The sequence below is a fragment of the Macaca mulatta genome, chromosome 6 (assembly GCF_049350105.2).
Source record: "Macaca mulatta isolate MMU2019108-1 chromosome 6, T2T-MMU8v2.0, whole genome shotgun sequence".
In the NCBI taxonomy this organism is placed as follows: domain Eukaryota; kingdom Metazoa; phylum Chordata; class Mammalia; order Primates; family Cercopithecidae; genus Macaca; species Macaca mulatta.
Window position 1 is genome coordinate 40,506,185 of NC_133411.1, and position 26,048 is coordinate 40,532,232.

Genomic DNA, 26,048 nt, shown 5'->3' on the forward strand with positions numbered 1-26,048 from the left:
TCACACTTACAACTTAAAATAGGCACCTCTTATTTTGCACAGAAATCTGAAGAGTTGACAGTGGAGAATTCTGGTTCGAACTGTATATTTATATCTCTAGGGCACTGATACTGCTTCTGGCAGTAAGTCAATGTCCTGCTCACATTAAGAAAAAAAAAAGAAATTTAACTCTTTTTATCCCCAGTGAAACATTGTCTCCGTCACATCTAAGTTGTTCACTTTTCAACAAGTCTAAAATGAACATCCTTCCCTTTGGAGAATCGCACCTAAGCCCACCCAGATGTTCACCCTGCCTAAATAATGGTCTTTTTTTTAATCACCACTGAAATTTATGTTTAGAAAATTAAAGTAAGGAAAAGTCAGTGCAATGTTTGAAAAACAATAGCCTTTGAATGGCAATTGTCCCTTGCAGAAAACCTGCCTGTGAGAGAGAAGGAAAAAATAAAATAAAACAAATGACTGTGCTCCCAGCCTAGGAAAGGGTAGTTAATCCCGTGATGGCTTGCTGAAGAATGCATGGTTTATTATTAAAGTAATCTCTTAAGATTTTCCTGGAATGTGCTTCCACAGCAACTCTGCCTGTTCGAACTATCCTATGCATGTGTCTTTTCTTCCATAATTAAGCTGTTTTCCCCTGTTAGCTCACAGACCTAATCCTTTCTCTCCTCCTTCTCCATCGCTTCTTCTATCCCCCTCTCTACTGCTCTTGTCTTCCTTAAACTGCCCCTTTTGAATCCTGTCATTTCCCATGAATTGTAAATGGCACTTTGGAACTGGTTGTAAGGTAAACTGCTTGTGTACCTTTGATGGCTTGCTGGACACTTAGAGATGTTAAAATCAAACAAGGATTTGTTGAAGTGGACCTAGCAAGGTCACATCTCTCTCTCTCTCTCTTTTTTTTCTTCTTCATGTCATTAAGAAAACAATGAAGAGAATGGCTATTGTTCCCAGAAAATGTTCTTTGACCTTGACCAGTCTTGCATATTTAAAATTACAGAAAAACTGACCCTACCAGATTTGGTGGCTGGCAAGTCAAAACAAATACCAGAGGTTTTTTTCGTATCTCTGTGTATCCATCTACCTGTCTATCTATCTGATCTAAAATATTTGGAGGATAGTTTCATAGAAGGCAGCCTGTTTGTGTTTTGTTTTCTTGCTTATACCCCAATAGCACCTCAGAACTAACATGTATTTTTCTGTTTTGTGCAATTTTAACGAAACTCAGGTGGTAGACCACAAGGGTACTTGGAAAAATTGGTACTTGTAAAATGAAGAACATTTAAAATTCAATAATATAAATGTATATAACTAATTACACTTCACTTATCAATATAAATTTTTATAATGAGAAATTGTGAAAGGGAAGTAAATACTCTTATAAAAATTACCATTCAAATAAATACTGTCTTACTTGGAAAGAAACTTAGCAGGAGTTATCAAAAATGAAAATATATAAAACCCTGCAGGAATACTAATATTAATTGTTATTGTAGCAAACACATACAATTCTCTATCCTAGGAGTAAGAATCGATCCACTAGAAATAAAGTTCATGTGTAATATGCAAGGATTTTTTTTTTTTTTTTTTGAGACAGAGTCTTGCTTTGTGACCCAGTCTAGAGTGGAGTGGCGAGATCTCAGCGGGTTCGAGCAATTCTCTGCCTCAGCCTCCTGAGTAGCTGGGATTACGGGTGCCCGCCACCATGCCCATTTAATTTTTTTATTTTTAGTAGAAATGGGTTTTCACCATCTTGGCCAGGCTGGTCTCGACCTCCTGACCTAGTGATCTACCCGCCTCGGCCTCCCAAATTGCTGGGATTACAGGCATGAGCCACCATGACCTGCCCCAAGATTGTTAATTGTATAGCTAATAGCAGCAGGAAGCTAGGACAAAGTATGCCTGTCAATGGGGAATGACTGAATATGTTATGACTCATCCATACTGGTGAAGTCATGTGTAACCATTCAAAAGAATAAATTAGAGTCAAATTTTGTAATATGGGAATATTTCTATTAGGTTTTTTTGAATGAGAAAGGCAAGGTACAGAAAAGCATGGAAAAGATGTTTCTATTTTAGTAATATAAAAGGCAACACCTATTTATATATATTTGGGTGTATATGTTTGTGTGCGTATATGAAGGATTATAAAGGAGGTTCCAGAACAGATTACTAGGGGCCTGGTGGAGACAAGGGCAGAGAAAAGGTGTGGGAGCCACGCAAAAATGAAAAAACTGAAAATAGTCTTTATGCAGATATAGGTCCCATTTATGCATCGAAGTGAAATGATATATGTACAGGTTGTGTGTGTGTGTGTGTGTGTGTGTGTGTGTGTGTGTGTGTGTGTGTTTAAAGATTATATCATTTTAAGATAAGGAAAGGAAGAAAGGAAATCTTACAAATAGTTTTCATGGAGGTCTACTTTTAGGCTTTTCAAAAGTGAGTATTCATCAGTATGCTCATTGCTTAATTCAGCCTCCAGAGCAATAGTTTCTCAAATTGTAATACTTACGACAGTCATCCTGGAAGCTGGCTACCAGGGTAAATTCCTGGGCTCAGCCTCAGAGACTTATCTGGAAAGGGTACCGGGGAATCTGGTTGTTGTCTTTTTTTTGTTTTTGTTTTTGTTTTTTTTTGAGACGGAGACTTGCTCTGTCGCCAGGCTGGAGTACAGTGGTGTGATCTCTGCTCACTCAAGCTCCGCCTCCCGGGTTCACGCCATTCGCCATTCTCCTGTCTCAGCCTCCCGAGTAGCTGAGACTACAGACGCCCACCACCACACCCGGCTAATTTTTTGTGTGTTTAGTAGAGACGGGGTTTCACCGTGTTAGCCAGAATGGTCTCCATTTCCTGACCTCGTGATCCGCCAGCCTCGGCCTCCCAAAGTGCTAGGATTACAGGCGTGAGCCACCGCGTCCGGCACAGAATCCGTGTTTTAATCAGCACTTCCAGGCCATTCTGATGCAGTGGTCTTGGGGACCACACTTTGAGAGTTGCTGCTTTTCTCCTGAGAGAAATGGTGAAACCCCGTCTCTACTAAAAAACAACACACACACACACACACACACACACACACACACACACAAATTAGCCAGGCGTGGTGGCGCACATCTATAGTTGCAGCTACTCAGGAGGCTGAGGCAGGAGAATTGCTTCAACCCAGGAGGCAGAGGTTGCAGTGAGTGGAGATCGCACCAATGCACTCCAGACTGGGGTGACAGTCTGAGACTCCGTCTCAAAAAAAAAAAAAAAAAAAAAAAAAAAAAAAAAAAAAATCACAAAGAAGAAAAAAAAAGGAAAACAGGTCTAACCATTCAAAGACATTTGATTCTGTCCCTAAACACTTCTGCTCCACTCCAAGCATGCGCATGTGATGTGCTTAGGTTTCTGGGCTGGTTGAATAGCCTCAGTTTTAAAGTGGAATGGTCACTTGTGAATGAAGAAGGAATACCATTTGCTGTACTCGTTTAGTGCTCATGTTCAAAGTCATGTCTTCATTAGAGAATGGAGGGAAGCTGTGTCTGGACTCCAGGATGATTTAATTCTCTAATGAGTGTGAACCACATGTACATGCATATGCTTCACACAAGCGTTTGTGCGCCTGTTCATATGTGCATTTTCTGGAGAGGCGCACTATAGATTTCCCTGGATGATCAAAGGACCCCATAGCATAAAACAAGGTTAAATTCTGGCCGGGAGCGGTGGCTCACGCCTGTAATCACAGCACTTTGGGAGGCCGAGACGCGCGGATCACGAGGTCAGGAGATCGAGACCATCCTGGCTAACACGGTGAAACCCCGTCTCTACTAAAAATACAAAAATTAGCCGGGCGCGGTGGCGGGCGCCTGTAGTCCCAGCTATTCGGGAGGCTGAGGCATGAGAACGGTGTGAACCTGGGAGGCGGAGCTTGCAGTGATTGGAGATCCCACCACTACACTCCAGCCTGGGCAACAGAGGGAGACTCGTCTCAAAAAAAAAAAAAAAAGGTTAAATTCCATTGCATTGTGGTTTTATGGCCATTCCACATTCTTTCTATTGTTTTTTATCTGAGGATTTTGTCTAATCTTTTGTACCAATCTTATACTTATCCTCACAACATCATTGACAAACAGGTTAGGCAAGTAATCTGGTTTCTAAAGGTTAAGAAATGTTGGTGCAGGAACCTTGATTTACTTCTGTTCACAGAGTGAGAGACAGAGCTAGAACTACTACCCAAGTCTTCTGAAAGATCTAGAACTGCACAGGTCACACAGCCTGACTTAACCATAATTCTAGTGGCTAGTAACAACTCTTCGGGTCCACTGTACCCTGTAGTGGTCTGTCCACACCTGAAAAAGCATTTTCTGTTATGCATACTATTTCATGAGAAATACACTGACAAATGGAAGTGTGTCCAGAGCAGGACCACTTGGACAGCGAGGGGACCTTTCCGGGAATCAGAACTGCTGAGGGCTCCCAATGTGGCCTCACTGAAATGGGCACGTACAGCCAGGGCAAGACAGCCTTTATGCTGCGGGGTGGGGAGGAAGGGGACATCTGTGACTAGCAGAACTCTTCAAATATTCAAAGGCTTGTCATAAGAAAAGTGGTTAGACTCCTCTCCTTGGCCACATATGGTAGAAGGGGATCCCTGTACTGGGTTGAGTAATGCCCTTCCAAAATTCATGTCTACCTAAACCTCAGAACGTGCCTGCCTTGGAAATAGGGTCCTTACAGATATAATTATTTAAATGGGGTCATACTGGATTATTTGGAGTCCCATCCCCTTCAATGAAACCTTTTTATCGGTCTTATAATGCTTTTTTGGCCAAAATACCTTGGCTTTTTATTATATTCTATTTCGCATTTAGCATGATTCTGGAAATAGTGCCTCTAGGTATGAATTCTAACTCTGTGGCTTTCCAGCTGTGTATCTGAGGAATATTGCTGAACTTCTATAAAGCAAGGGAAATAGTAGAACTTCCCTCATGGTGTTGTTATCAGAATGAAATAAGTTAGATGTGTCAAGGGTTGACAGTAGTAGTTAGCACATAGCACAGTGCTGATGACAATGCAAAATAATGATAATGCGAAATAATGTAAATTTTTCCAAACATCTGAAATGAATAATTTTAAAAATATTAAGTAAATTTTAAAATAAGCTTACCTTAAAACTCAGACATTTTACTTCTAAAACAGCCTGCAGTAACTCGCACTTGTTTGCTAAGAAATGTGTCTAAGAATGTTTAGAATAGCCAAAAGTGGAAATAACGTAAGTGTCTATCAACAGGAAAACAGACAGTAAGTTATGGTGCACGCATCCCTTGGGAATAGTCTTTAACAATAACAGCAATGGTGTGGCTCTATGGCTCACAGCTGCTTGTATCAACATAGGTGGATTAAATAAGCAGAGCAAGTTACAGAAGACAGAAAGCATGATGCCATTTATATATGGCTTAAAATACGAAAAATAAAATTAATTATTGCTTAGAGGTACAAATATCCATATAAATAAATGTATATAAAAACAGTGGCAATAAATCACAAGTTTAAGGTGGTGGTTACTTCTGAGAGGAATTAGAGAGATAAAGAAAAGGGCATTCCAATCATGCTGGTAATCTTTTTTCTTCATGCTAGGTCCATGGATGTGTATTGTCTTACTTTCACGTCTGTTTATATAGACACTCTTCTAAAGTACTTTCCAGGTATTAATTGATTTAGACCTCATAAAAACACAGTGCATTAAAACCTACCGTCTCAATTTTACAGATGAGGAAACTGACTCAGGAGTCACAGAACTAGTAAATGGCAGAGCCAGTCTTTAAACCCAGGTAATTGGTTCCTTGGTTTGTGCTTTTAACCCCTAGGAAACACTAACTCTTACTACAAATTTTATGGAGAAATGAAAAGGCTGTAAGTGGTGCATACTCTCCAACCCAACTTTGGAATGCACACTGATTATGTTCCTCTTGTTTGCTCCTGTCACTGCTCCGTGCCTTCAGTCTGCCAGGCTCCTTGTCCTTCTCTGGCTTTCTCTTTTTCTTTTTTTTGTTTTTTTTGAGACAGAGTCTCAGCCTCCCAAGTAACTGGGATTACAGGTGCCTGTCACCATGCCTGACTAATTTTGGTATTTTTAGTAGAGACAGGGTTTCACCATCTTGACCAAGCTGATCTTCAACTCCTGACATTGTCATCCACCTGCCTCGGTCTCCCAAAGTGCTGAAATGATAGGTGTGAGCCACCAGGCCTGGCCACACTTTGGCATTGTATCTCAGCTCCTGCTATTTGTTTCTTTCCTCTGCATCAATGGCCTCATCAGATTCATTTTTTCCTCACCAGATTCATCGATTGTGACTCAATGCCCTTTCGAGGCTGTCTCTGGTATCTGGACTTGCACCACAAGACTCTAAGCCTGGGTCTGGCTTACAAATGCTACAAAGATTGGTGAGAGGGGGAAGAGAAAGTGGGAAGTGATACATTACGGCTGAGCACAGCAGTGAAGGGACACAGAAAGAAGAAATGTCTCCCTGAGAAAGGGCTCAGGAGAGTTTATGTAGCAATGTGTGCATGTGTGTTAAGCGTGTGTGTGTGTGCACTGTGTGTGTGGGTATGTGTTAGTTCAGGATACAAGCTGCTTTTTAGAATAAATAGTGGTGGAAGATACACGTTGTGAGGCTAATCCAAAATAGCCAATAACCTCCGCACAATTTCTACCACGCTTTCAGATATAATAACACCATCCAAAGGGAGCGACTTTGCTTTTTTATCCCCATAGCAAAGAAATCATTCTTATTTTGGTTAATATTCAAACTGGTTCTCCTTCTCAGTCTCTCTTGGTGAAAGGACATTCCTCCAGGGCAGCCCAGAGAAGGAAACGTCACCACTTGCTTCTATTGAGAGAGAAGCCAAAGCTCTGGAAACCCATGTCACAGGTTTCCCCTGGATTGCTGTGGGGTCGGTCTTTCATGGAAGAACTGAGCTTACCAAAATTGTATTTGCTGAAGAAACACCACCTGGGAAGGCTATGCTAGGTGTTGGTTTGGGGAGACGGAAAACCAGTCTAGAATTATCCAAGTTGTGGCTGAAAATGCATTCATTCCTATAGTCATTTTGCTGAGGCAAACCAGGAAACATATAATCACAGACTTATGCAAAATGCATTCATCTGACAAGTAGACATTTTCTATTATTATGACTTATATTGAACGTGAGGCAGTTTTCAAAACTAATGTTAGACGTTAACCACACCTAGCAAGTCGATTATGCTGTCTCTTCTTCTCTTCTTCCTCCTCCTGCTTTTCTTCTCTCTCTCTCTCCCTCCACCCTTGGCCCACACGCGTATATATACACACACACACACTTTTATATTTTGTTGTGATTGAGTTTGAATTATAGGCAATAGTAGGTGAGTAAACTAGATCCATGAATTTAAAACGCCTTGACTTACTGTATGTGTTGATTTCTCTGTGTTAAAAACTCCCACCATGGCTTATTTCAAGCTGTCAAGTGGCGTTACTGACTGTGGAGTTGGAAAAAGATGAGGACAGTTGGCTCTTATTAGCATCAGCACTGGCTCTCACACACCACTGGTTATGAGATATGTGCTAGTCTCTTTCTCTGCTAACATTTGACTACTAAAGAGTCTCTTTCCACCATCTTCCTGTTCAATTAGTCAAATTGACTAATCGACTACTTACAAGTAAAGATTCTTAAATGAAGTCTCTCTAGAACATGATGCTTAAAAATCTGGACCACAATGATCAGAGAATAATGACTTTTTTTCATAATTAACACTATAGCTTGATGGAAATACTATAGGATTGAATTAGGCATGCATAAATTAGAATCCCGGCTCTGTTATTATCTAGTCATATGGCTTCGGATAAATGACTTAACTTCTCTGAACTTTAAATTTCTTATCTGCAAAAATGAAAAACCATGCTTGTGTTGCAGGTTTATTTTGTTGATTAAATAATATAATAAATGTAAAATAAATTCCTGGCAAATAGCAGGTCCTATGGTAGTTATCATTGTGAATTGCAAGAACAAAGGAAGCATTCAAGTTCTTCTTAAAATTTTCTCATGAAAAGAATTCTTAAACTTTTGGGACTTGCTTTTATTGTCTGATAATGGATACTGACAGGTGACAAAACACTTTGATATATAGCAGATAAGTATTGATGGAAAAAACTTGAGATATTTTTATGTATTATTTTTATTTTCTGATAGTGTCTCACTATCTCCACTGCTACTACCTTGGCCCAAGCCATCATTGCCTCTCACGTGGATTAATGAAATAACCTCTAACTGCTTTTGCTCTTACCCTTCCCACAGCCAGTGATCTTCATGAAATACATCCAGTAATGTTACACTTTTATTGAGAACCCTTCAGTAACTCCCGTTTGCATCAGAGGCAAAGCCAGAGTCCTTACAAATGGCCTCCAAGGCTCTATTGATTTGCTCCTCCCATACCCCACCTTAATTTTCTAACAACTGCTCATACAGATCTTCCCCTCACTTCCTTCACTCCAGCCAGCTGGTCATCTTGCTGTTCTCTAACCATGTCAGGCTCATTCATATCTCAGAACTTCACACTTGCTATTTGCCTGGACTGTCCTCCCGATGAATGACTGCTCAGGTCCCATCCCTTAACTGCTTTAGATATTTCCTCAAATGCCACTTTGTCATGGAGAATATTTTTGACCATTGTACTGGGTTGAATAGTGTCCTCCAAAAATTCTGCCTGGAACTTGTGAATGTAACTTTATTTGGAAATAGGGTCTCTGCATATGTACTCAAGTTAAGGCGAAGCCATGCTGATAAGGGTAGACCCTAAATCTAATCACTAGTGTCCTTTTAAGAAAAGAGAAATTTGGATATACACAGGAAAGAAGGCAATGTGAAGCTGGAGGCAGAAGTTAGAGTGATGCAGTTGTAACCCAATGAACACCAAAGTTTGCTGGAAATCACCAGAAGCTAGGAGAGAAGCGTGGAATAGATTCTTCCCCATACCCTTTGGAGGTAGCATTGCCTTGATGGCATCTTGATTTTGAACTTTTATTCTTCCGAACTGTGCAAGAAAATCAATTTCTTTTAAATCATTTCCTTTTTGGTAATTTAGGGCAGCCCTAGAAAGCTAATGCAATTATTATATTTAAAATTGCTGCCCTAGTACCTTATCCCTCTTCTTCAATTTACATTTTCTCCATAGCACTTATCACAAACTGACAGAGCTAACTGATTCTTGGTTCTCTTATGCAATGTATTTCACTGACTGTGACTATCAGCAAACCAATGTAGTTCCCAAATATCACGATTTAATTTTCCCTTCTCACTTACTCTTCCAACTTGGAAATGTTTATCCACGCATGAGTGACAGTCCTCCTCTAATAAGGGGAATGCCAGCTAAACTTGCCCAACTTACACTCTTGTTCTTGTCCCCAGTTTGAGAAAATATTTGCATGTAAATAGTTGCTGCCTATAGTTTATTATTGCACCAACACAGATCCATTAAAACAAACCAAACGAGAGAGAGAGAGAATACTGTTTAATTTGAGGATCTGATTTCTAGTAGGTCCAAAATAGAGACCTGCTACATTTTATACTTGGCATATAGTCAGGCCAGATTAACTCCTGCCATTTGGTATGTTTAGAAAGATTACTCCTGTGAGATACAATAGGAAATACATAGCCAGCAACAAAATTCACTTGACGTAAACTGAATCTGATCAAACCTCTAAATATGGTTACCTTTATAGAGGAATTACACAGGTGGAGGACTTGCTTAAATGACACCATTAACCATGTCAGTCAAATCCAGAATGTGGTACTTTTTATGGGACATATGACCAGATTTTTCCAGCAATTCAATGACATTAATAAAATGGAGTGGGATGAGAAAGACAATTATAGATTTACAAACATTTAAGAGATTTAAAAAAATACACAATTTTGCCTGGTGCGGTGGCTCATGCCTGTAATCCCAGCACTTTGGGAGGTGAGGAGGGTGGATTGCCTGAGGCCAGGAGACCAGCCTGGCCAACACGGTGAAACTCCGTCTCTACCAAAAATACAAAAATTAGCTGAGTGTGGTGGCTGGTGCCTGTAGTCCTAGCTACTCAGGAGGGTGAGGCAGGAGAATTGCTTGAACTCAGGAGACGGAGGTTGCAGTGGGCCAAGATCACATCACTGCACTCCAGCCTGGGCAACAAAGCAAGACTCCATCGCAAAAAAAAAAAAGAGAAAAAAGCACAATGTTGTGTGTGAGTCTTGTGGATTCTGATTCGAACAAATCAATTGTTCAAAAAATATTTTTGAGACAGAGAAATTGACATTTTAGAAGATAAGAAATTATTATCAAGTGTGTAAATGCATCATCTTTGTGAGTCAGAGATGTATAGTGAAGTATTCATGGGTGAAACGATATGATACCTTAGATTTTAAAAATAACCTAGTTCGCCTCTAAAATTGAAGGAATAGACAAAACAAGATTGTTGAAGCAGAGTGATGGTTATATGTAGATTCAATACACAGTTCTATTTTGGTTTATATTTGAAAATTTTTATAGCAAAGAAAAATAACAATCACTGCCACCATTAGGTGCCCCATGGAGTTCATCCATCCATCCATCCATCCATCCATTCATTCATTCATTTGCCTTGTGCCAGTTACTGCTAGATTACCTGTGGGTGCTACAGACAAGTCATAACCTCACTCTAGGATTTCTATGATTTGTCTCAGACAGCTTCCTACATTAAGTTGTTTTATAGAAAAAACGGTATTATTTCAGCATGTAGAAACTCAGAATTCAGACTCGATATCATAGCACCTCATGATTGAGGGAGTTTGGCTTTGTTTCCCCGGTTCTCCCCACCCCCAGAGGTAGATCCAGGCATCTGGAGGCTGGAGGAGCACCTTCCAGGGTCAAGGATCAATTGAGTTACTTTTACCATCCTCTGTTCAACATTAGACCTTATCAGAATGCCCAGGCCAGGCATAGTCTCGCTCTGTCGCCCAGGCTGGAGTACAGTGCCATGATATCGGCTCACTGCAAGCTCCGCCTCCCGGGTCCCGCCATTCTTCTGCCTCAGCCTCCCGAGTAGCTGGGACTGCAGCCGCCCACCACCACGCCCAGCTAGTCTTTTCTATTTTTTAGTAGGTACAGGGTTTCACTGTGTTAGCCAGGATGGTCTCGATCTCTTGACCTCGTGATCTGTCCTCCTCAGCCTCCCAAAGTGCTGGGATTACAGGCGTGAGCCACCGCACCTGCCCCATTTGTAATATATGGTACAACTTAGTTCTCAACTTTGTCTGGGCTTTTGCTTCCCAAATAAGTCGATTTCTTGCTACAGAAAGGTAAGGTCCTTTCGGTTTATAACTGCCATCGACATAAGACAACTGTCCTTGGTTATTTGGATTATTGTTAAGTCTCGGAGTAGCAGTACGTCCTATGCCCTATGAAGGATTGCCCAGAAGAGATGTGAAGGGGAACATTAACATCTCTTCATGGCCATCTGGTTCTTCTTAGCTGAGGAATGCCCACTGGTTGTAGCAGTTCTGAGCAAAACTCATAGAAAGAGATATAGCCTTCAAGGCAAACCCAGAATAAAGTCCAAGGGAATAGAGGTAGGGCTATCATAGAAGTACTATTTACAAAAAAAGTGAAATCTGATATAAATCTAGTAAAACATTTACCTTTCGGATTGGGAAACATTTTTGGCTGAAATAATCTTCTTAGAGAATTTATAGTATTCATTTTAATTGAATAGTCTCCAGGCTGAACTGACATGTAAGTCTGAACACAACAAAAATTCAAGTACTTTTAAAACAATAAAAGTATTATGTTAACTAAATAAGTGAGTAGAGATACTTGTCATTTAACTGAATGGATCTTCTTAAAACCTAATAGAAGATGCTAACTAATGAACACAAATGATAATGAGGAAATGAAACCATAGTGTAATTTATTCATAACAAGAGAGGCTGAGGTTTGATATTCCTTAACAGAAAAGATGCTTTTACCATCTAATAGAGCGTACCTAGATTGGTGTAGCATTGACCTGATGTCCAATATTGGCATACCCATTATGTTGTGTTCTATAGTAGATGACTAATTCCTAATTCCAAATGTCTAATTTAATGACGCATTAAAAAAATGTGTGGCACTCTTTTGATTTGAAAAATATCTGTCCTGCATATTATGATAGAAGAGATAAAATCAATCATGACAGAAATATCATAGAAATGCCTCTATTTTTAAGAGAGCTGTCATTACATACTTTTGTTATAAAAAAGAGGATTGGACGTAATCAGATTTTTGCTTTCAACTGATTTATGTAAATCAAAAATGATTTTAAATTGCAAATAATTTGACAATGCTCTGAGTTAGAGATCATCTTATTTTTTAGAGAGCTTATTGGCAAAGCTTATTTCTTAGCCCAATTCCAAATTACATATGAAGGACCACATAGAGAAGATATTGTTATTTGCATTGAGTATACAGTATGTCTACAGAGTTGAAATAAATGTACCCCCCGCAAGCAACTGGCATTATGAAACTGAAAGTAGATTTGATTCATTTAATAATAACAGTATTAGATGATTAGTTTATGTCTCCTATCAACAAAAAATACGGAGAGATAAGAAAGTGGGCCGGGCGCGGTGGCTCAAGCCTGTAATCCCAGCACTTTGGGAGGCCGAGACGGGTGGATCACGAGGTCAGGAGATCGAGACCATCCTGGTGAACATGGTGAAACTCCGTCTCTACTAAAAAATACAAAAAACTAGCCGGGCGAGGTGGCGGCGACTGTAGTCCCAGCTACTCGGGAGGCTGAGGCAGGAGAATGGCGTGAACCCGGGAGGCGGAGCTTGCAGTGAGCTGAGATCCGGCCACTGCAACTCCAGCCCGGGAGACAGAGCGAGACTCCGTCTCAAAAAAAAAAAAAAAAAAAAAAAAAAAAGAAAGTGTTCTCCAGATGCCTTTAATAAATCATTGATATAATAAAATATATAGAGTATTTTAATATGCATCCACATACAATCTCCTTTCAATTTTAACATAAATATTATGCAGCCTGAACTACTGGATTATATAGCAATGAAGCCAGATATTCCAATTAAGACTTCTAAGAATTATTTAAATGGAATCAATTTTCTCTCTTATTAAGTCTACCAACAGATATGAAACATTAAATAGACGTTTTTACTCTTCTAACAGCTGTAGAATTCCTCATAAAAACTTATTCTGGCATGAGTCCCAACTTTATTCTTTCATACTTGCCTCTCTCTGAGTGTCAACAGAAGTTGAATTTTTCCAATAATCAAAAACAGGGTTTCTCTTAAAATTGTTAGTTTTTATCATACAACCTTGCATAAACCTGATTTAATAGAATAAGAAACATTCTGCTTTTTATGGATACTTTTTAGAGCTTACTAAATGCTATCAGTGTGTCAGGAATTGTTATCCTAAATATTAATACCAGGATTTACTTTAGCTTTATGTTTTTGGGGGAGGTGAGATGGGATGGGGAAAGAATATTCCTATAAAAGCTACCATAGCAGTACTACTTGTGGTTCAAACTGAAAACATTAATGATGGCTTGGAAGGTGACGCCCTACAAAAATATTTCAGTCATTCTGAATAAGGCTTGAAAAAAACATTTCTACAACATTTAACTCTGAGTAGAAAGCAGGGGCTTTGGACATCCAAACAATGCTGCTTCTATTAGCAACAAGCCCAAAATGAAAAGGAAATCATATTGCCTTTCATTTCCTTCCCTCCACCCTCTCAGAAAGAAGAAAGAAAGGAAAAAGAGAGAGAGAAAGAAAGGAAGAAAGAAAAGAAAAAGCTGAATCAAACCAAAACTATCTGGACATACTTTAGGAATGTTGCATGCATATGTATGTGTGTTTATGATTGTATGGGTATGTGTATGTTGGATTTCAGCTAGGGAGTATTTTCCCCATCTCTACAGTTTCTACACCAGCTTAAAACCAAATATTTAATCACTTCCATAAAAATGCCAAAATAACAAAAACATGCATGAAGAAGGCAGCAATAAGAAGAAAGCATGCTATATATGTTATAGCCAACCACAAACATCATTCACAAAACAAGCAAGTGGCCTAACCGGGAATTTTCCAAGTGCTTTTTTGGGAGAGGTTAACTCCCATATGGAGAGCTTCAAAATAGAAGAGGAAAATGACAGGTTAGTGTGGCCCCGTTTTACTGATTTTTCCCTAAAATAAAGATTGCATTTTGAATTACAATGCAAGTGCCCAGAAGCTGCTTATGAGAAAGGAATTCTGACAATAAGTTAGCATATTGGCCCTTTTTACAGAAAAGAAAATTCAGTCTTGACCAGGAGGAGATGTCTTTGTAAGAGGCAGGCCCTGATGGTTCAACCTGGTCAACCCTGATTTTGGAAGCTTTGCCACTTTGGATTCAGTTGACTTCTCCTTTTGGTGTTTTTAGAGACCAACAGAGGTTATCCAACAGGAAATACTGGAATAGTTTTTGCAAGACTTCCATTTCCCCATCACTGGCTTGAACAGGAATAGGGACTACCATGTGATATTGCTGAACTTTGCTAAGAAACCTTTGAGGCATTATACGTTAAATTGGTTTCGTTATATTTGAGGAAAATTGAAATGGTGCAGGTCTGCACAGCTCCTAGAACTATAGCCTCTCCGAATCTTCAAAAACTCTGGGGTTTGTGTGGTCCAGACTCCTTTCTAGTACCTTCTCCGTGCCCCAAGAAAATTTACCCTAGGGGACATTCAGCAAAGGATATTCTACTGAGTCCTTATTTAGGTTGAATACTTTTTCTGTTTGGTCCTCATCAAAAGCTGACACATTATAAAATTCCATCTTTTTTAGACAGCTTCAGGTTTTGCTTGCATTTTTCAAGGCTCAGAGACCTTGCATAAAACTAACCCAGATGTCAGCTGATGTACTCTGAACTTAACAGTGGGAACCCTGAGTTTCTTCCTGTCTCTCTGAAGATTCTCAAGAGGAGATGATTTATAGTTTTCCTGGCCACTGCTGGCTTGGATCTCTTGTTTCTGCTGATTATTTTTTTCAGTTCATGGTTCACTCTGCCGTCACTTGCCTGCCATCTCTGCTTTGCACCACATCAAACTCAACATCCTCCCTTGATCAGTTCCTAGCCTTCACATGAAACCCACCTAAACCAAGACTGTGTGCCTAGAGCAGTCCTTTCTGAAGGTGTGAAAATGAATGGGATATATTTTGACATATATATACACATTTATATATATACACACACGTAGTTACTAAATGTTTAAAATATATTTTAGGACAGATTAAAATACAAATACATTTATTTTGACATACAGTCATGCACCACATAATGACATTTCAATAAATGACAGACTACGTATACTGCAGTGGTCCCATAAGATTATAATGGAGCTGAAAAATTCCTATCACTTAGGGACCTCAGAGTTATCATAAAGTCATAGCACAATGCATTACCTTTTCTATGGTTTGCTATGTTTAGATACACAAATACTTACCATTGTGTTACAACTGCTTACAGCATTCAGTATGGTAACATGCTGAATAGGTTCGTAGCCTAGGAGCAATAGGTTATATGGTACAGCCCAGGTATGTCATAGGCTATGTCACCTGAGTTTGTGTAAGAACGCTATGATGTTTGCACAATGACAAAATCATCTAACAATGCCCAGAATGTATTCTTATTGTTAAGTGATGTATTGCCATATATATTAATATTAGACATTCCTATAATTCTTATTCTTTGCTTCCTTGCCCAACCATACACTTCTTCCATCCTTCAATTCCTATTCTTTTCATGTGAAAAGTGATTTAGAAATCTCTTTTGTTTGCTCCCTCCCCTCTCTGCCACTGCCAAATCTTTGTTAGTGATTGGCTGACATTTTATCACTCTTACCTCAGGTCTTTATATGTCCTCACGTTCTTATCATCCACTCCAAAGGTATATCAAGACTTTTTTTTTTTTTGAGACAGAGTCTTACTCTGTCTCCCAGGCTGGAGTGCAGCGGCGTGGTGTCGGCCCACTACAGCCTCCGCCTCCCAGGTTCCTGCTTCAGCCTGCCTTGGCCTCCCGAGTAGCTAGGATTACATGTGTGCACCACCGTGCCCAACTAATTTTTTGTATTTTTATTAGAGATGGGGTTTCACCATGTTGGCCAGGGTGGTCTCAAACTCCTGATTTCAAGTGATTCCACCTGCCTCGGCCTCCCAAAATATTGGGATTACAGGCGTGAGCCACCACACCTGGCCGGTATATCAAAACATTTTAAATGAAACCTGCTCCCTCCTTGAAGAGGACACGTACATTATTTTTTTTATGTGGTGTTTGACAGTCTTTCCAGATATTGCCCCATGCACAGTGCATTTGCTAGAAGATTACAAGGAAAAAGGAAGAATTCAAACAACTGGGCAAAAAAATACTGAGTACCGATTTCATGTACTGAGCCTACCACAAAGTTAGGATTTTTAAAATTGTAGTTGTTGGTTTTGTTATGCTGTGCTAAATTTAAAAAAGTAAAAAATATGTCCTCCTGAGCCAAGAGGGGAAAGGTTTGACCTTTATCTAGATTAAACATTTGTCTAAGTCTGAAATTTTATAAATAAATCCATTGAAGTATTGGTGAAAGTACTTCAGGGAGACCAAGTGAGAAAGTTGAGATCAAGGGGAAAGTTTTTCTGACATTACTATTCTATTTTAGCTTATGGCTTTAGAAACTTTGATCAACGCCACAAATGTTATAAAAATACAAGAAAACAGAGCATAAGAGTTAGCTAGGAAATATGGTCATACACTCCTGTTTTACAGGATAGCTCTGCTTCAAATGTTCTGTTTTTAATGTCTCTCATACATGTCTTTATGTCTCTAATATTTATTAATGCATGACTCAGAATATATATATATATTTCATACATGAAACAAAGGAATTATTTGAACTAAAATATTGCAAATCTAAATTGAAAATATAGTATACAAAGGCCAGGAGTGATGGTTCACACCTGTAATCCCAGCACTTTGGGAGGCCAAGGTGAGTGGATCACTTGAGCTCACGAGTTTGAGACCAGCCTGGGCAACAGGGCAAAACCCTATCTCAACAAAAAATACAAAAATTAGCCAGGTGTGGTGGTATGTGCCTGTAGTCTCAGCTACTTTGAAGGCTAAGAGATGGGAAGATCACTTGAGCCTAGGAGGAGGAGTTTGCAGTGAGCCGAGATTGTGCCACCAGACTTACTTCAGCCTGGGTGATAGAGCTAGATCTTGTCTCCCAAAAAAATTATATATATATATATATATATATATATATATATATATATATATTCAGTTAAAGAAGGCACTGAACTCATGTTTATCCTTTCTCTCCCTTAATACCCCATTAAATTGTTATTATGTGAATAAAATCTGTCTGACAAAGAGAATTCCTAGGATGACATTCCCGTGTAGGGTCTGGAGATCAACTGCCATAAACATCCTATAGAACAAGGATGAAGGTGTTTCTGATGGAGGCATCCAGGGAATGAATAAAGTGAGAAGTATGGCAAAGTATTTCTGTTGTGGCAACTGCCCAGGGCAGGAGAAGAAAATAAGAAGATGACTTATCTGCTGGAGCACTTATACACACTTTAAAGAACACTATTTATGTAGCCAACAATAGTGCTTTAATAATATTAAGATGATATGGAGAGGTGCCTGCTGTGACATATAAGAGTTAAATTTTATAGGAAGAAAAATTTAAAAATCAATGGATAATATCTGAAGTTGTAAATTAAAAACTAGCAGCATGCCTCGATTCTCTATTTTAAGTTGCAATAATAAACAAGAATCAGTTGGAAAATATTTTGCAAAACTTCCAAGTTGTTTGTGATCTTTTATTTTACTTTTGAAAATGTATTTCTGTTACTTTTGGCTTTTTTTATTGCCCTAATTACTACAAACTTTACTTGTACATCTTTGAACTTTTGATCTTAAACTGTTCAGAGAAAAAGCTAAAGGGTTTTATCATGTCAAGAAGAACCACCCACATAACTTAAAAATTAGTATGGAGGTAACTACAAGAAAAAAACAACTGAAAGAACTAAAGATGATTTCTTATCATTCAGACATGGAAGATGAGGGGGCTGGAGCCAGAAATTAATGTTTTCCATGATAAGCCTTTTCTTACTCAATGAATTTTTTATTATACATGATTAATCTTATTCTTACAAAGCAAAATTTAAAAATTTTAAATAAAGGGCTAAACTTATCTTTTCATTTTATGCTTAAGCACTTCTCTGAGTCATCAATTTCCTCAGTCAATTCTGAATTTTCCTGCACAGCACACAAGTCCACGCATGAGCTGGTTTTAGCTCACCTTACTTCTTTCTGTCCTGCAATCTTAGGCAACGTTGTGCATTTGTCAGTGAACAGCCCAGACATTTATCTTGCTGCCTCCTGTCTCCTTAACCTGGGATACCCTCCCTCCTTTCCTCACCTGCCTTGTCCCTGTGAAGGGCTAACACTCCTTGTTCATCTTTGAGATCTTGGCTGAAACATTACCTTTCTGGACAGCTCTTCATAACCCCCAGAAGACCGAGTTAGGTCATTTTTCACTGTGCTCCCACGGAATTCTGTACTTCTCACTAATATAGTGACAGTCACTCTACTGTCATTCTCTAGTCCATTTTTGTATCTACTCCCAAAATGGGAGCTTCCCCAGCATAAAGTCTTTCTCTTATTTACTGTTTGTCTCTGGCAAGTACCATGGAGCCTCCATGTAGGAGGCATCCCACATTTTTTTGGAATGAAAAAATTAAGGGAAGGAAGAGGTAGGCAGAGCTATAGATAACCAGTAGATCAGAATAGGGGAAAGTCAGTGGTTGTGTGAATGCCTTTGTAAAAATATTTAAAGTATTTTCTTTTCTTTTTTGCCTCAAATCACATAGTTCATCAATTCTAAGATAACTTTTTTCCTATTTTAGTATCTTAAATTGGAATGTATCATACATTCGATGGCATGCACAGATTTTTAAATGGCAGCTTTCTTGGTGGTAGGAAAATAATGATGTGTTTTACCGTCAAGAGAGTCTTGAGTCAATGAACTATAGTACATAAAAATATAGCCATAACACGTCCGTGAAGAAATAAAACAGAATTGGAGTTCTGCGTTGGATTTATAGGGTGTGAGGAGCAAGAACTCTAAGAACAGAAAGATATCAAAGTTTCTTGGCTTGGAGAGAAAGTTGGGAACAGAGCTGTGGAAAGAGAACAAGAGCAGTGTAGGCAACTCATGGTTTCTTTTCCCAGTTAGTAAGGTAGACTGCAGAGTGACAAAGCTTCTTACCCCCATACTCCTACCCAGGTTTATGACAAAGTAAGTGGTAAAGGCAAAAGGTTAGTTTGACTCATTGTCGATGGCACTGAAATAACATGTTTTAACTCAGTTTCACAGGCCACCCTGTCAGAAGGGGAAAAATTATTGAAAAGAAAAACAGGGATTCTTGTTTCAGGATGCGTCACCAGTCAGTTAAGAAAACTTGGAAAGTGGAAACCGTCCACATTGTTATAGGCCACGACGCCAAAACCGAAGCCCAATTAACCATTGTTGGGTAAAACCCCTGATTTTGCAAAACCCAGTTCCAAACCAACTCTGGTTGATACAATCAAGTGAGGGACAATATTTAGAAAATATTTCTTAGAAAAATAGCGTAACATTTAGTCCAAAGGAGAAAAAAAAAAAAAAAAAACCTACCACTGAACCATGACTGAAAATTAGGGAAGACAGGTTATAGTAATATTAGAGTCTTAATTGTGCTAAAAATATTTGTTTTTGGCAATTTCTGAGCACATTAATAGTATATATCTCCAGATAAGCAACATTTCTGTCTGTGGCTTTTTGCAGTACTAAATGGAACAGATCAATGAGCAGAGGGTTCAGCCAAAAATAGAATTTAATTGATATCCTGATTTTAATTAAATAAACTCCTTGCTTTCACTACTCTTGAACTTTGTTAACTTATGGACAACCATGAGTAACTACAAAAATTGTCCCCAAAATGAAGAAAAATGGAGAAGTAATCCACACACCTTTATTTATGTATTTATGTATGTATTTATTTATTTATTTATTTTGAGATGAAGTCTCACTCCGTCACCCAGGCTGGAGTGCAATGGTGCGATCTCCGCTCACTGCAACCTCCGCCTCACAAGTAGCTGGGATTACAGGCGCCTGCCACCGCATCTGGCTAATTTTCACCATCTTGGTCGGGCTGGTCTCAAACCCCTGACCTCAGGCGATCCACCCGCTTCGGCCTCCCAAAATGTTAAGATTAGAGGCGTGAGCCACTGCGCCCGGCCCACGAACCATTTTTTAAACATGAACTCTAGAAACGGCTAGATAATAATGCCTTCCTCTAATGCTGAGTAAACTGACCTTTGGCGATAAACTGCTCACCACCAGGAACTGAATCAACTGTTTCCTGGTAAGAAAATCCTATTTAAATACAAGGGAAGAAGTCCATGACTGAGTGTTGCTTTTTCAGAAGATATATCATTAATATGCTCACAGATCGTCTATTAGCTTTCAATCTCAAGCCAGTCGTGGATATTGCTGTGAAGGTATATTTCTTTTTTAAGTGATGCATTTCTCTCTACCTCCACTGTGAATTATTTTCAGGCTATATTAGTCAAGGTTCTCTAGACGGACAAAACAAATAGGGATACATGTATATATGAAAGGGAGTTTATTAAGGAGAACTGACTCACACGATCACAAGGTGAAGTCCCACGATAGGCCTTCTGCAAGCTGAGGAGCAAGGAAGCCAGTAGTGGATCCGTCCAAGTCCCAAAACCTCAAAAGTAGGGAAGCCGACAGGGCAGCCTTCGGTCTGTGGCAGAAGGCCCGAGAGCCACTGGCAAATCACTAGTGTAAGTCCAAGAGTCCAAAGTCTAAGAACTTGGAGTCTGATGTTGGAGAGCAGGAAGCCTCCAGCACCAGAGAAACATGAAGGCCAGAAGACTCAGCAAATCTGATCATTGTACCTTCTTCTGCCTGCTTTAATCTAGCTGTGCCGGCAGCCAACGGGATGGTGCTCATCCAGATGAAGGGTGGATCTGCCTCTCCCATTCCACTGATTCAAATGTTAATCTCTAGCAACACCCTCACAGACAAGCCCAGAAGCAATGCTTTGTATCCTTCAATCCAATCAAGGTAACGCTTAATATAAACCATTACAAAGGCCTTAATTATCCTAGAATGTTTTCTTTAAACTATAGAGGTAACAAAAAATACTCTGCTTTCTCGTGTCTGGAAGAAGGAAATGAGTAAATTTGGACTTTGATTTTCTTCTTTTTTTTGAGACGGTGTCTCTCTCTGTCACCCAGGCTGGAGTGCAGTGGCACAATTTCGGCTCACTGCAACCTCCGCCTCACAGGTTCAAGTGATTCTCCTGCCTCAGCTTCCCGAGTAGCTGGGACTACAGGCGCCCGCCACTATGCCTAGCTAATTTTTGTGTTTTTAGCAGAGACAGGGTTTCGCCATGTTGGCCAGGCTGGTCTTGAACTCCTGACCTCAAGTGATTTGCCTGCCTCGGCCTCCCAAAGTGCTGGGATTACAGGCGTGAGCCACCGCGCCAGGCCGGACATTTAATTTTCAGAGCCATCTCACTCACAATTAGGTGGCAAAATTACCTTGATACTGAACTCAATTTGTCTTACTAGAACTTCATCTTTATAAGACAGTGTACATTCAGTTTGATTTTCTGAAAGCTGCTGAAAGACCAAGCAACTCATGACTGTACTTTCCAACAGCACTTCTGAGAGTTCTAGAGATGTTTCACATTTCTGAAGAGAAATCACTGTTGTTTCTTCCCAGGTATAAAGAGTTTTGTGTGAACTGGTGCTTCAAGCAAACAACATGTATCTACAAATTGAATGAATGTTTCTTAGACAAAGATGGCCATTGTAGCCTCAAACAAGCCTATTTATTTGGGTGAAGGGAGTGTTTTGTGAAGGAATAACAGGCTGACATATATTTATTAATGTCTCTCATACTGTGTGACAAAATCTGGCAGGGTAACTGTGAATGGAACAATTTGTCACAACTTTATGGAACCCTTTCATACACAGAATCTATGCCTTTGTTCAAGCTGCCTTGAGCACTTAAGTTTTCTAAAGGATTTCTTGGGCAAATTTCCCACAAAATTTCCCCTATTATTTACAAGGCTTTCCGTTCTTCCTTATATACATGAAATATCTCTTAAACATTCTTCTGAGAAGAATGTATCTCTTTCTGAAATTATTATGTTCTGGAAATAAGACAAGTCTTCAAAGCAAAGTTGTAGAACTTATGTTTATATTGGGTATTTTCTTATTAAAATCTTATGTCTGTAATTTTGATTTTTGATACTTACCTCTAACAAGAAGTTGGGTTATAATTGCCACTCAGCTAAAACATAGTATAGAACTCAAAAGAAGGTGTCCCCAAATGCTTCAGTGGTTATCATATCAAAAATATATATACGGTATGTTTATATAAGTTATATAAATATATGTATTGTTTATTTTTGTGTATACGTAATATACACATATATAATATATGTAATACATATGTGATCTTGAAAGGCTCAGATGGTTGACCAAAGACAAATTGGTGAAAATTGTAGGAGGACATAATTTGACTGAGTATTTGTTTTCTAACCATCAGGATGATCCTGCTTCAGGGAGCAGTGATTTTTCATTCCTAGAGGTGTTCAAGAGAGTCTGGGCCTCTCGTTGGAAATACTGACAAAATGTTGAAGGTATACACTAAAAAGTCTCTAAGGGCCCTTCCAACTATGGGATTCCATGCAATGAAAATCTCGTCTGAGGGAAACTGGGTTTTAATTTCAATTATTTTGAACCAGAAAGAAATCTTCTGTATGAGAGAGAAACATCGTTAAAATCAATTGAATGCCAAATGTTGAATTTTGGACAATCAGTTTATATGGCATGGTATTTGTTCTCTAAATATTTATGTTAGATGGGATCAGGACCATAAATAACACTTAATCATGCTGAGATTACTTTAATAGTAATCTTTTCTTATTAACTGATTTTTAGACTTTTATCCAAAGCCTAGAATGGCCTTTTGTTGTTGTTGTTGTTGTTATGAGTTGAATTTTGTCCTTCAAAAAAAGATATGTTGAAGTTGTAACCCCAAGTACCTCAGAACATCACTGGATTTGAAATAGAGTGGCTGTAGCTATCATTAGTTAAGATGAAGTCATACTGGAGCAGGGTGAGCCCCTAATTCAATATGACGGTTGTAAGGTGGAGGAAGAGATTGGAGCAATGCATCTACAAGTCAAGGAGCACCAAGAATAGACAGCTCTTCCCGGAAGTTAGAAGAGAGGCATGGGGCAGATTCTCCCTCCCAGCCCTTGGAAGGGCCCAACCTGGCCAACAACTTCATTTCTCACTTCTAGATTCCAGTACTCTGAGGGAATAAATTTTTGTTGTTTTAAGCCAGCCAGTTTGTGATCCTTTGTTATTAGTTTGCTGGAGCAAACTAATATACCTTCCTTACAGTTAGCCACCTTTAGGAGTCATCTGTGTATTTATATTCTTCCAGAAATTTTCTATGCATATGCACACACACACACACACACACACACATATACATTATTTTTTTCTTTCCAGTATACTTTGGAAGTATATCATAAAACTGCCCTGTACTTGGCTTTATTATTACCTTTTCAATGAATGTAATAGAAGCTTTTTTATATCATAACACAGCAAACTACTTTGTTCTTTCTAATGGTTGTGTAGTAAGCCATTGCATGGATTTAATAATTTTCTTTTTAACCTATCTTCTATGGACATAGTCATTTAGATTGTTTCCATTTTTTCTTTTTTTTTTTTTCATATAAACAATGCTGCAGTGGACATTCTTGGATAAGTGCCTTTGTGAACACATTCAAATATGTCCATACGACACAAATATGATAAATTTCCGAAGTGGAAGTATCAAGTTCAAGAATATATGCATTTTAAAATTTGCATATATAGTTTGCATTCTTATCTTCACATGAGCCTGCACCTTTGCACTCTCATTGGCTGACACTGTATGGGATAATACTTTTGATTTTTGTAATTTTTTAAATTATGAGTGAAGTATAACTTCATATTGTTTGGTTATTTGTGTCTTATTTTTATACAAAGTAGCCAATTTTTCTAACAGATTGTTCTTATTTATATGTAGGAGCTTATTTTAAAAATTTAATTATTAGTCCTATTGAGTTGATATGGGGAGGATAGTGCAAGTGTCAGTTATTAAATGTGAATAATTTTGTCCTCAAAGTGACTTTTGTATACATAACAGACTATTCAAAGGCTAACTTTTGGTTAAAAATTTAGCAATCAATTCATTAAAGTTAAAAATCCAAAAACTGCTTCTCACTTTTTTTTTTTTTTTTTTTTTTTGAGGAGTCTCACTGTGTTGCGCAGGCTGGAGTGCAGTGGGGTAACCTCGGCTCACTACATGCTCCGCCTCCCAGGTCCACGCCATTCTCCTGCCTCAGCCTCCCCAGCAGCTGAGACAACAGGCACCCGCCCCCACGCCCGGCTAATGTTTTGTAGTTTTAGTAGACACACAGTTTCACCCGCTTCTCACAATTTTTAAATGCAGCTTCCTGATCTTATTATTCTATTTGTAAATCTAAAGCATTTTAGTAACCACATTTAGGAGAATTTTGAATGTGTGTAATAATATTTATGCACTTAATTGACTAAATTCCTTCATACAATTAAAAACTAATTTTGTAAATTTAATATACTCAACATTCTTTTTAAGTGTGTCAGTTGTCTAACTGAAAAACTTTCCCAAAGTATTTAATACTTTTAAATATCTTAAAGGAAAGCACATAAACACAGTGAAGCATAATCCTCTTTCATATTTCAAAGCTTTTTTTTTTTTTTTTTTTTTTGAGACGGAGTCTCGCTCTGTCGCCCAGGCTGGAGTGCAGTGGCGCTATCTCGGCTCACTGCAAGCTCCGCCTCCCGGGTTTACGCCATTCTCCTGCCTCAGCCTCCCGAGTAGCTGGGACTACAGGCGCCCGCCACCTCGCCCGGCTAATTTTTTTGTATTTTTAGTAGAGACGGGGTTTCAAAGCTTTTATAGACATTGTTGTATCTGAGTTTAAATCACAAGTCTGCATCAATTAGTTCGTTATGCATTTTAAATTGTAATTATGCAGCTCATCTCTCATTTTAACATGCAAAATTCTCTTAAACATTACTAATGTTTTATAATTACCAAATATGGACATAGCACTTGACCAAAAGCATCAATAAGATTGTTCTAATTCTTTTAGACATTCCTGTATTTAATTTTAAATTTTTCTAGGGTTAATGTTTAGCTACTAAAGGAATTATGTCATCTCCATCATTTTTAGAGTTGCCTACTTACCCTGCTGGAAATTGTGGTTTCATAACATCTAAAGATTTAAGTAAAGACATTCATAGAATTCTGACAGAGCATACTGAGCCCTACTTAAGAACTTAAAACAGTGACTTTGTAATTTGAAGACTGGTCCTTTCGTCCTCTTACCCCGGGAAGCCAAAGTCCACGGTCCTTGGAATAGCTCTGTGTCTCCCTTCCAGGCTGATTATCTGACAGGTTTAACTTTTCTTTTAGGACAGAGATTGTCTTACCCATCTACCTCCAAAGGTTGTAAAACTTGATGGAATCCTGCATTCTCTAAATCAACTTCCATACTTAATTCTTACAAATACTAAAATAATATGAATTGGAACCGAATATTTTCTCATGGCTTTTTCTTTTCAGTCACAACTTCAAAGGACATTTGGCCGACAAGAAGAATGGCCTGGCCTTGGTTGGAATTTATATGTATCCCAAATACCTTTGGATAGTCACTTGTGAGTTGATTAAAAGCCTCATAATCTTGATTATATGGCCACCATCTGAAGGTCAGATACATATTATACACACAGATTTAAATGTATTTATGAAGGCATTTATTCAAGAGTGTCCATTGCAGCCTTGATTGCATTAAAAAGATTGGA

The 26,048-nt window shown here is 38.7% G+C and overlaps 1 protein-coding gene and 1 long non-coding RNA gene across 3 annotated transcripts in view; one reads left to right on the forward strand and one right to left on the reverse strand.

The window, feature by feature from the left end:
* Positions 1 to 21,029, reverse strand: part of DAB2 (DAB adaptor protein 2) — a 74,237-nt gene extending 53,208 nt beyond the window's left edge. Inside the window, exon 1 of one of the 2 annotated variants that reach the window (XM_078004686.1) lies at positions 20,751 to 21,029. The gene's annotated coding sequence lies outside the window, so the exon portion shown is untranslated. The remainder of the gene's footprint in view (positions 1 to 20,750) is intronic. The other variant, XM_078004684.1, reaches the window with a different exon arrangement.
* LOC106998723 (uncharacterized) lies at positions 20,944 to 25,779 on the forward strand. Its single transcript, XR_001445262.3, has 3 exons — positions 20,944 to 21,195; positions 22,690 to 22,783; positions 24,450 to 25,779. It is a non-coding gene; the product is annotated as an uncharacterized LOC106998723 (long non-coding RNA).
* The last annotated feature ends 269 nt before the right edge of the window (positions 25,780 to 26,048 follow it).